The sequence below is a fragment of the Parasteatoda tepidariorum genome, chromosome 2 (genome assembly GCF_043381705.1).
Source record: "Parasteatoda tepidariorum isolate YZ-2023 chromosome 2, CAS_Ptep_4.0, whole genome shotgun sequence".
In the NCBI taxonomy this organism is placed as follows: domain Eukaryota; kingdom Metazoa; phylum Arthropoda; class Arachnida; order Araneae; family Theridiidae; genus Parasteatoda; species Parasteatoda tepidariorum.
The window spans coordinates 86944333-86953740 of NC_092205.1; the positions used below are offsets into that span (position 1 = coordinate 86944333).

Genomic DNA, 9408 nt, shown 5'->3' on the forward strand with positions numbered 1-9408 from the left:
TGGGCACTGAGTTTATTTTAGTTTATATTGTCTTTTTAAAGAAGGCTACAGTGCTTCTGCGACTCATCTTAATAAAATTTGAACACTTTTTTTCATTTTTTACTATTGATGACATTGATGATTTTTTATGCTTATTATGTGTTTTAATTTAATTTTCTTATTTGCTAATTTAACTGTTGTTAAATAAATGACAGTTATTCAGCAACATTTATTTTACAGTTATAGCATTTTTAAAGATTTACAGTACCATAGAATAAACGTAAAACATTATAAATTGTTTTCATTTTTATGATAAACGATTGTTATAGCTCTGAATAACCTACTAAAACGAGCATGCATCCTTCAAACATTTGCCATTATTTTGCCAGCCGCGTCTTTTGCGACTCCATAACAGTGATTAAATGGATTTTTAGGGCAAATCCAACAAAATATCACTGCACATCTTCTAATTAATATCCAATTTTGGATAACAAAAGAATGAGAGCTTTCAGTGAAAAAAATTATAAAAGAAGAAGTGATATTCAAACGATTTTTTGAGAGTAATTTCGTTCTAATCGGTGGCCACAGAAAAGTTACTCTCCAGATATTAGGAAAATGACACGGCTCGTTTAAATAAAATTCAAATCTGAGTTCCTCGTGAATATAAGTTCCTTCTTTCCTTTGGCTATATAATGATGAAATGAGAGAAAAATTAGAGTTTTTTAAGAATGTTGTCGGAGCGTGAGTTTGTTATGCGTAGTTTGTTCCATTAGGATTTACATTGATTTTGTTAACTGCAACAAGTTGGTTAATACTTATGTGTGTTTTCTTACAGAACTATGGATTACATTGTGTATTAGTTCTTGAAAACTCATTTATTCATTGTTTCTTATTTGATAAGAAATCAGTATTTTAGTGTGAATGGTAAAAAAACTAGTTGAGGTCGAAAAAGAAGAAGACAATAGATGTTTGATTAACCTTTAATTAAATGATTGGATACCCATGAAGTAAGTTGAAACTTTTATTTACCGATGTTACTTAAAACACCAATCGTATATTTTTGAAAATAAAAACTGGTTGAAAAATCATTCCGTTCTTACCTCTACCAGAAAAGAAATAAAAACGAAATTATTTTTAGATTCCGTAATAAAACATGATATAATTTGAAATTGATGTAATTTTCTATTTTTTCATGAAATTATTGGCCATTTATGAAGTATGTTGCATATTATTTGCATTTTACAAACCCGGTTCTTCTACCGTTTAATTCATATTAATTATTGATATAGTATTAACTGTTTTGAAAAAAGAAAAAATTTTTCCCTTCCTCAGAAAAACTTCTGATAATTTCTGCTGTTTCTATAAGCATCTTAAATTGTGCAGAACAGTATTGAAACAGATATTAACAGTAACTTATTTAACAGTTTTGAAACAGGAATTTGGAGCATTGTTAAAATTTTATTCTGTACTAAGCATTAAAGCATAATATAATATAATTTTCAGATCTAGAATTTTTTGAAAATTTTTTTACTTGATATTCTTTTTTAATCTCATTTTTTCTTGCTTTTTTTCTTTTCGTTTTTGTGCACTATTATGACTCCTTTATAATACTATGCAAAATATAAATATACAAAAAATGCATAAATATAAATTATAAATATTAATATAAATTATTATAAATATACAAAAACTTTATGTTGTAACAAGTTCGTTAAGTTAACATAAAGACAAATCAAAGAAATTTTCTCATTTATGGTAAAAATGTAGAAAAACGAAAAATAAAAATCATTTCACTTTGTTTTCTTCTTACAATTTCATCCAGAAATGTTTATGCGTAGAGGGCAGCTAAATTGTCAAAATCCCTGCTGTTGTTGTCGTCGGACATTAAGGCAGAGGGGATGCGAGTGTTCTAATCTTCTAGTGGCGCCATCTAGGGCCAAGAATTCTACTTACGTCGCACCCGTTTATAGAGCAGACCCATTCATGCTTCCATTCATTCTTCCACAAAGCGTAATTTTGACCTGAACCAGAGAACGATCAATCACCAATTCGGTACTCCACGAGGTATAATTTGTTGGAGGACTTTGTAATCCGACAGGTTTAACGTACACCAGTCACCATGTGATACATGGGTAGTCTTCAGCCGGATGGATTCGAACTCCCGTTCTCACGAACATGACTCCAGCGCCCAGCCAACCAGGTTATCCCGGCCTATCTTAATCACTAAAAGAAAAATACCTCTGCTGTTTTATAAAATTCTGCTGCATACTTTAAAAGAATGTATCTTTACATGTGTTAATAACAGTTTTATCAAGGAATTCAAAAGGCCATTGCACTTCATTTGCAAACACTTTTCTATGTTTCGGCAATATGTTGTTAGTTATTAACTTGTTTGAGTTCTAATGTTAGTTGAAGTGTAGTGTTTGGAAGAGAATACAGTATTAACGGAAAACAATAATATTTAGCATTAAGTATGTATACATACTTATGACTACTTGTGTTTTTCAATCAATCTTGTATTGTATTTGCAACAATGAATTTAATTCTTAAAAAGTATTAATAAATAATGTTTACGCTAAATGAGTGTGTTATATCGAAAACAACACAAGGTTTAATATATTTTTTATTCTTAACTATGCATATGTAGAAACTATGTTAAGTTGAACTATTTAAAGGATTAATTTTTATCAAATTTAATAAAAACTATTTTAAGTTTCCTGACCACAAAATAATGCAATTTTTTCAGCAGTCTAAATACACCGAAGAGCCATTACATTATGACCACCCTTCAACTATAACAATGGGCTCGCCCAGATTTTCATGGTTTTTCGCCCATGAACAATGTTTTCATGGGGCACATTAGGACCCATAATCCTCATAGAACAATCCCTGACGTCTGTAAGCTACTTGAACATAGTTGCAGACCAGGTTCACCCATTCATGGCAACAGTTTTTCCTGCCGGAATAAATACTTACCAACAGGATAATGCACCATGTCATAAGGGTCGAATCGTCATGGATTGGTTCGAGGAGCATTCCAGTTACTTTCAAGTCATGTCTTGGCCCCCAAATTCACCTGACCTTAATCCAATAGAGCATTTGTGGTCTTACTTGGAAATTAAATTCGTGCTGCCACGCTACCCCCTCGCAACGTGAGGGAATTCCAAGACCAGTTGGTGAGCGCTTGGTACCAGATACTTCAGACTACATATCAGCACCTTGTGGAATCAATGCCACGGCGGGTGCTAGCAGTTTTGAGGGCTAAAGGTGGTCCTACATGTTATTAGCAGAGTGGTCATAATGTAATGGCTCTTCCGTGCATATTATTTATAAAAATAATAATGTGTGGCGTAACTACCACTACGATTATTAAGTAACATCTCACTAGTATATAAGCCATACTAACTCGATTAAATCTTGCGGTTTTAGATAAAGGAAGGTTCTAGTCCTAGCATTGAGCTTTAGCTCTATCCCATTCATTGTGAATTTGAGCACTATTTGTATTAGGTCAGATCGTTGTGGTTAGCAGCCAGTGAGGTGATAGAGGAAGTTCGGCATTTTCGATAGATACTAAGGAATTGATGTTGAATAATTATAGCGGTAGTCTTATATGTCTCAAGAAATAAGAAGAGAATCATTTTATAACTTAAGATGTGTTTAGGTCAATGCGATTTCCCATACATATTAATAAAGTTTAAAACGTTTAGAGGTTTGAGGGACTGGCAATAAATTACGAACAAAAAATAGTGCTTTTAAACATTCTATGCAAAACGTCCTATACAGCAGTAACTTGTATCAACTTCTTTAGTTATATGCAGTAACTGCAAAAAATTTCGTAAACATAGCTCATGATGTAAACAAATTCATGAGATATGGACTTTTTTACGAAAATCTATAATCTTTTTGGCATACGTTATTTTACTATAACTGCAGAAATATTCAATAAAATGAAGAAAAAAAATTGTGTAATTTTTAATTAATACACAACAAAGTATAATAACAAAAAATATTTTAAAATTTAAAAACTGTTAAAAATTGCGCAAGATATGAGCATTTAAAGTCATTCTTTTATACTGCACGGAAATATTTTTTCTTCATAATTTTGTTCTGAGTCATATTTGAATACTTATGAAACAAATCTGATTTGAATATCTTGAAAATTAAGGAAATTTCTCTCAATTTTCTAATAATTTTTTGTAAATTTGAGGCTAAGAATGTCTAGGGATTTTCCAAATATTTTATGTTGTATTATTAAACAAGATTTAGTACAAATTATATCGACATTATATAGGACCTCACCCTATTAAATGATGCTTTATTTCCAAATACCATCACATTTTGTTGTCCTAACCATCATATTAGAGAATTGTCAATTGTTTTTAAATTTTGTTGTATGATATAAAATAAAATTCATAGAAAACCCCTTATCATTTACGGTTTTTAATAAAGAAGTAAAAAGTTACTTAGAAAATTGCTAGAAACATTTTATATTTAAAGGACACTTAAATCGGACTTTTTTTTTAAGTAATCAAATACAATTCATAGGAAAATTATGAAAAAAAATTCAATATTTTCCGCGCATGCGCACTATGAAAGGATTACTTAAATACTCATATCTTGGGCAATTTTTAACAAATTTTCTTCAAATTTTAAAGTGATATTTTTATTATTAATTAAAAATTACTGTAAAAAGTTTACTTAATTTTATTGAATATTTCTGCAGTTATAGTAAGAAAATGTAAAGTAAGAAAAATTTGTTCTTATAAGAATATTCATATCTTCATGAATATTTAAGCTAGGTTTTACGTAATTTTATACAGTTATTGCATAAATTAAGCAAATTTTTTGACAGAAATTACATGTGTATCGCTATATTTTTTGACATAAGGTGTTCAAAAATATTTTTTTACGCTTGTAATTTATTCTCGGTTTCTCAAACCTTTAAACTTTATTGATTTGTCTGAGAAATCGCACAACCTAAACTCTTCTGAAGTTTTAAAATAATTCTCAAAGTACTTCTTAAGAAATATAAAAAATTAAGTATAGAAGTTTCCATAGTTTTGTCCAACCCCTGTAAGTCTGTAATAGCCATTGAAATTATCTTTTTTTTTAACTAAATTAAACTACTGTGAGCAATTATCTTTTTATTCGTGATGTCAATCAAGCTAATTATCCAGATACTTACAAAATATCGAAATGTTTTTTAGTTTCTCTTTGTATCTGATAAGGAACACATGATCCCAATTTGAGATTTCTATCATAGTTAACCCTTTCGCGCCGACTGTCACAAATACGTGCCAGCATAAAACCGTATCAATCAGGGTAAAAAGATAAAACTGGTAACCAAAGTAGTTTTTTAGCAATTTATTTGTTAGCGGTGTTATAATTGTTTGATTTATTTAATTCATCATTACTTTAGTTCAAAATAAAATTATTTAGTTATACTTTGAACTAACATTGATTATATATATGATTAAACTAACAATAATTAAAGTAAAAGCAAAATAAAACTGTCAAATTAGCAACGCCTACATTTAAGCTACCGTTTTTTATTTATTTACATCTTGATTCTGATTTTGTATGAATGTTTTTAGGAATCACCCGTCCCCAAGGTGTTAAAGCGTGTTATTCAGCATTGTTGCTAATTAGGCTAATTATTCCTTAACTACCCAATTAATTCCAAAATATCGAAAATAAACTTGTTCAGTTTTTCTACTTATCTCACAAAGAGCACTTGATCTAAATTTTCGCGTTCTAACTCTCTGAAAAAAAGAGAGAGTTTTGTCTTTTTGAGGGATGGTATTGTTTTTTTACATATAGAGATTAACTTTTTATATTTTTTTCGTTACAGACGTCGGAGATGTTAGCATATAAATATACAGCCATCAGTCTGTTACTGATGTTTGCTTTAGTAGATGGTCATCATTCGGATTTCATGATGAAAGCACTGCTTCACGGAGCTAGTATGGGGATGATGATGAGAGGCCCACCTAGAATGATCCCTATACCCATACCTTTTTCTATGGACATGGTGAGAGACCTATTCTCAGGGTAAGAACATTTAACAAGTTTCACTGTATTCTTACTTTACAGAACCGTGGAAATTAATGTGAAAAGCACAAATTAAAAACATTGATCGTCGTTTTAGTGCTATAAATGAATACATCAGTTTTGAGACACAGAATGAAAAAAAAATTATTTTATTTTATAACCGTCAATGAGCAGCTGACCTAATTTTCGGGTTTATGACCATTAATTTTTAACTCCGAAATCTTGTAATTTTGAACCCAATCCAGAAGACAAAGAAACTCCTGGATCAAGTATTGGGAGAAATTTGCCTTCGTGAAGGACTTTATAATGGAACCGCGTTTGCGATACATAGCGAGGAAAACCACGAAGACCTCCCCCGGTTAGCATAACGGCAAGGGAACTCTAACCCATGATCTATCTACCACTGAGGATATTTTACGTCAGCACTGTGGTCTGTGTAAGCCCGATGCATAATTTATATCGACTAGTCATCGCTGGGATTCGAACTCGGGTCACCCCATTGGAAGGCGAATGCTCTATCCCCTGAACCATCACGACTCTGAATGAAAATATTGAAATATTTCCTACTCAATCAAATGAAAGCAAAAAATCGAGTGAAAAAATGGGTTTGTTCCAGCGCACACAGATTTTGATGCCCGCTCTAAATTTCTTCAACTTTTGAGTCTATCGTTTAATTGTTGAATTTTAAATTGATGTAATTCATAAATTTCACATGACGTTATTATTCTTTATTTAATAATAATAATTTCTTTCTGAAAGTTTAACTGCAATAAAAAAAAATCTTTAAGAAATAATGAAATAAAATTCATTATTTTTACAAGCTTAAAGATCATTCCTACTAAATGTGATTTGATAGTTCAACTTTTACTGCAACAATCAAGTTCTCAATTGCTAAATGCACATTTTAACACGTTCACGCCGAGTGTTGCGCCTGAAAGCGGGACGGAAAAGAGAAAATACTGGTAGAAGAACTATTTCAATATTAGATAATATTCGGGAGGAGTTAATCTATTCTCAACAATAACAATTCACTGTAAGGAAATTTATCACAGTGAAGAAGCAATTTAGTGTAAAAATTGCATCCGTTAAAAACAATTGGTAGTTATGAATTTTCATTATTCCCGGAAAAAAACTAAAAAAATGAAATTTATTTGTTACCAGTTTTTACTCCGGTGCGCCGCCCGATGTGACAATCTAGCGTGACCCATCGGTGGGTCACCCCGACGTGAACGCGTTAAATGAATTTTTAATTTGATAAAAAAGTGACCAAAGTTCTAGTCAGTGCAGTGTTGTGAAATACTTATTAAAATTAAAAGTTTGATTTCAAAGCATTTGAATTTCACACAAAATCGTTTATTTATAACAAAAAAGTAAGGAAAGAATCTATCCACTCTTCTCTTAAGATGTATACCGATAAAACTTTTCAGTTTGTTTTCGAACGGTATCGTCAGAACAGTCTGGAGAGGGCTCCAAAAGCTCAGTGCAACGGAACAAATTAGAAGAGCAAGAGACAGTAAAGACTTATTAGACAAAATGTGACATACATAAAAAAATTTGAGTTAAAAGTAGGGAAAAAATTACACTATAACTTATGTAAATGGTTAATATAACGGGAGAAACGCTTCATGGTAAATTCTGTTTTATCGACAGTTTCTTGTAATTCAGAAACTAAAATATTTTCTAAAAAGTAATTTAAAAATTAAGAGTAAATTCTATTTTTTGCAATTTAGAAATTAAAAGTAAATTCGGTTTTTTGCAAATTAAAAATTAAAGTATATTCTAAAAAGTAATTTAAAAATTAAAAGTAAATTCTGTTTTTTGTAATTTAAAAATTAAAAGTAAATTCTGTTTTTTGTAATTTCAAAATTAAAGTATATTCTAAAAAGTAATTTAAAAATTAAAGTATATTCTAAAAAGTAATTTCAAAATTAAAGTATATTCAAAAAAGTAATTTAAAAATTAAAAGTAAATTCTGTTTTTTTGTAATTTAGAAATTAAAGTATATTCTAAAAAGTAATTTAAAAATTAAAAGTAAATTCTGTTTTTTGCAATTTAGAAATCAAAGTATATTCTAAAAAGTAAATTAAAAATTAAAGTATATTCTAAAAAGTAATTTAAGAATTAAAGTATATTCTAAAAAGTAATTTAAAAATTAAAAGCAAATTCCGTTTTTTTGTCTTAAAAATTAAAGTATAGAAAATAGTGTGTTCAGGTAAACAAAGAGTAAATTCAATTAGAGTTTCAGATGGTGAAAAGAAAATTCAAAATATCATATTTCAGAACAACAAAATGCGAACGAATTGTGGTATGATCACTTCCCTATTGCCTAATTCGGCCATAATTCGTCCACATTTTAATATTTTGATTTTTTTTCAGCATTTGAAACTTCATGGTTTATCTAAACTCACTTTTTTTCTATACTTTAAATTACAATGCGTTATTAAAATTGAATTTGTCAAAAAGCCGTGAATGAGGTAAAAGTGAGAAAAAAATTCGCGAAAAACACTTAATAGTGCTATCAATTATTTTCGAACAAATTTGAATATCAAAAAGAAAGCTGAGTTCATAAAAAAAACTGGCCTTTTCAGTTTGTCAACTCTGTAGTTGAATTCTGGTGGCTTGCAGAGAGGTACTTTTTACCGCAAGTTTAATAGTTAATAATTTTCTATCGTACTATCGGATATTAGTTTCATTATACTCCATGTATTCCATGCACATTTTTCTACATTGATTTGTAAGTTCAAGTTTCTAAGTGTAATAGTTTTTGCACAGCGGAATAGCATGTAAAGTTTAGTTAAACAATTAAAACAATGGCGTCATTTAGGATTTTTTAACATAGATTAAAATTAGTCCCTTAGTTATTCCCTTATAAATTTTTATCTTGGAAAAAACACAATATATTAGTTATATGCAGCTTCCAAATTGGATCTGTGATGAATATATTGCGATTGACTTCACTTTCACCAACGGAGGTGCGGGAGTGGTACTGCTCCTACCTAATGATCAAAAACGAGAGTTCGCAACTGGTGCTGGAAAAATAGCATCTAGTTTTACTGCAGAATTGATAGCCATTTCTACGGCTATCGAAACGTACATCAATCTTGAACCTTCGGAGCAGCTTAGTGGTATCACCATCTTCAGAGATTGCAGGTCTGCCTTACAGGCCCTCAGCAAAGGTACCTCAAGCCCTGTCCTGAATATCATAGAACAACTTGGACAACTTCAGCGTCTCCGGAAAAATTGCTTCTTGCAGTGGATTCCCGCCCATGTGAACCTAGAGTTCAATGAAATAGCTGATTCCTTGGCTAAAAATGCCCGAGATCTAAATCAAAATTCAATCCCAACCACTATGGCAGATGCAAATGCTTTTGCAAAGTC

At 30.4% G+C, this 9408-nt stretch overlaps 1 protein-coding gene across 1 annotated transcript in view; it reads left to right on the forward strand.

Annotated features, from left to right (window-relative positions):
• Positions 1-604: 604 nt before the first annotated feature.
• The window catches only part of LOC107454070 (uncharacterized), a gene marked incomplete in the record, with an annotated part of 21539 nt that continues 12735 nt past the window's right edge, over positions 605-9408 (forward strand). Inside the window, 1 exon segment of the mRNA XM_071177865.1 lies at positions 605-903.